Source organism: Trichomycterus rosablanca, unplaced genomic scaffold (assembly GCF_030014385.1).
Source record: "Trichomycterus rosablanca isolate fTriRos1 unplaced genomic scaffold, fTriRos1.hap1 scaffold_146, whole genome shotgun sequence".
In the NCBI taxonomy this organism is placed as follows: domain Eukaryota; kingdom Metazoa; phylum Chordata; class Actinopteri; order Siluriformes; family Trichomycteridae; genus Trichomycterus; species Trichomycterus rosablanca.
The window spans coordinates 57,501-60,284 of NW_026946974.1; positions in this window are offsets into that span (position 1 = coordinate 57,501).

The following is a 2,784-nucleotide window of genomic DNA, read 5'->3' on the forward strand; positions in this document are numbered from 1 at the left end:
TAGCTCCCACTCAGTTAGCTGGCTGGCAAGCTAGAACAGGCCTTGAAATCCAACCTCTTTCGCTTATGGCCAAACCACCTTGAGAACGCCTGATAGCGCCTCCTAGTGGTGACAGGAAGCAACCTTTGACCTGTGCAGTTTGGGAGGGAAAGGCTCTCCCAGTTTGTTTGACAGTTTTTTGTTAATATTTTTAGTCAGAATTACAATTAAGTGGACTTTAAGTTAAAACTTTGTTTTGATTGTAGCTCCCCAGCAGTTTTGCTGCTCGGGGAGCAGCTTGTTTTTGCATAATTTTTGGATAAAATGGAGGATACACCAGACACAGACACAGGAATGGAACAACGAAAAAGAAAAATGGATTCGAACGAGAGATTAACAACCGGAACTGATAATATGGATAACAACAGTGGAAAGGAAAGAAGCAGTGGACAATAAAAGAAATCAGAAGTCTATGTCAAAGAACAAACAGTGATCCTGGAAACAGCATGTCTCGAAAATATCAGCTTAACGGAAATAATGAAAGAAGTCATAAATACAGTAGGACATGGAAAATTGCTGGCATTTAGGCCAAGACAAACAAATGAGTATGAGCTCACACTGGTGGATAAAAAAACAACAGAAGAAACTTTAGAAGGAATACTAATCAAAGGAAAGTTATGTGAGGTGAGACAGTTGGAAACAACGGACATTGTTGTCTCATTCTTGCATTTACCAGCATATATAACAAATGAAGAAATTATGAATAAACTAAGGCTATGGCAAGTTATGCCTCTACAACCAATAAGGAGACGTTACCACCCTGGAACGGATATAGCGGACGGGACTAGAATTGTTAAAGTCCGTTTTCCAAAAGAGGTCGCATCACTGCCATATAGTACACGATTTTCTACTGCGGAGGGTCCAAAGTACTTTCGGGTGATCCACAGCCGGCAGGTGAAGACTTGCAGGATGTGCATGAGCCCGGAGCATGTATTGAGGGCCTGTCCGCAGTTCGTGTGTAGACAGTGTATGCAACAAGGACATTATGCACATGAGTGTGTGGCTGAGAGATGTCTGGACTGTGGAAACATAACAACAAAATGCAGGTGCCAAAAGGAAACAGAGACGGACGAAACGGAACGACAAAAAGAAGACGAACCAGGAGCAAAAACACAGAATGATAAGGAGAACATAGAGGAGAGTACAGAACAACACCAAAAAGCAAACGCAGGAGTTATGGAGGAGGAACAAAGTCTGGAGAAAAGGAAGGAACAAGGGAAGGAGCAAATGGATAATGAACTGAACTCTGAAAATAACAACAACAGTACAGAAATGGAGGAAATGACTGAGGACAATGCAGAAGCTGAACAACCCGAAAAGCAACAACAAGAAGAAGACGAAATGGAGCTGGAAGAGGAAGAAGGCGGAAAAGACAGTAAACTGGAGGTACTGAGAAATAAAATAGAATATATAAGAAAAAGAAAAATGAATATAAAACCCAATATAACTAAAGCTTTAGAAAGACAAAAGGAAAGAAGGGGAGATAAAGGGTTTACAAGAATAGGAAGATTTGAACTTTTAGAAGAAGAAGAATTGGAATAAATAATTAAGCTAAATGAAAAAGTTGGTACTTTCCTTTCATCTTGTTCCACTTGTAATGCTAGCAGCAACAGTAGTTAGTTTAAATGTAAGAGGTTTAAATAAAAATGACAAATTTCAAATGATAATAGCTAATAACAGTAGTGCGGAAATAATGTGTTTGCAAGAGACATGTTGGAATGAAGAATGTGTTCAAAGATATAAAACACAGTGGGATGGAAATATTTATTTTAACAATGGACATAAGAAACAAAGAGGGGTGGCAATTCTAATACAAAGAAATGCATGTGAAAAAGAAAAGGTTATTTTTAATGATGGGGAAGGAAAAAGCATAGCTGTGCAGGTGGAAAAAGATGGAAGGAAAATAATACTATATAATATACATGCTCCGAATGAAGAAAGAGAAAAAGCGGAATTTTTTAAAAGAATTATGATTAATTTGTCTACGTGGGAAAATGTGTTTTTATTAGGTGATTTCAACACAGTGTTAAGCAAGCTAGATATTAATAATGAAATGGTATTTAGAACAGATAAAGGAAGGGAACAATTAAAAAATCTAATGGAAAAGTATGACTTAATAGATGTTTGGAGATTTAAAAATAATCAGATAAGGGAGTACTCAAGAGAACAAAATGTGCAAGAGACAATAAAGCAAAGCAGAATAGACTTGCTTTTATGTACAAAAGAGATGGCAGAGAAAATAAGTGGGATTTATTATAAAAAAACAACCTTAAGTGATCACAATTATTTAATTTGGGTAATGGACTTTACAGAGGTTAAAAGAGGCCCAGGAGTATGGATGCTAAATGAAGAAATTCTAAAAGATAAATTATACAACATACAAGTGAAGGACATGATCATGTGGAATAAAAGGGACAAATTGTATAATATTGATAAAAGAATATGGTGGGACAATTTAAAATTCGATATTAAAAAACTGACAATTAAACATTGTAAATTAATGCAGAAGATAAAAAAGCTAAAAGAAACAGGAGTGCAAAGAGAACTGGAAAAAGAACTTAGGAACCTTGAGCGAAACAGAAATGAAGGAAGCATGGAAAGGCTATTAGCATTACAGGATAAAATGAAAACTGTTGAAGAAGAAAAATGCAGAGGGTTAATACTTAGGAGTAAAGTCAGATATGCAGTGGAGGGTGAAAGAAGCACTAAATTCTTTTTTGAATTAGAGAAAAGTAAACAAGCTAC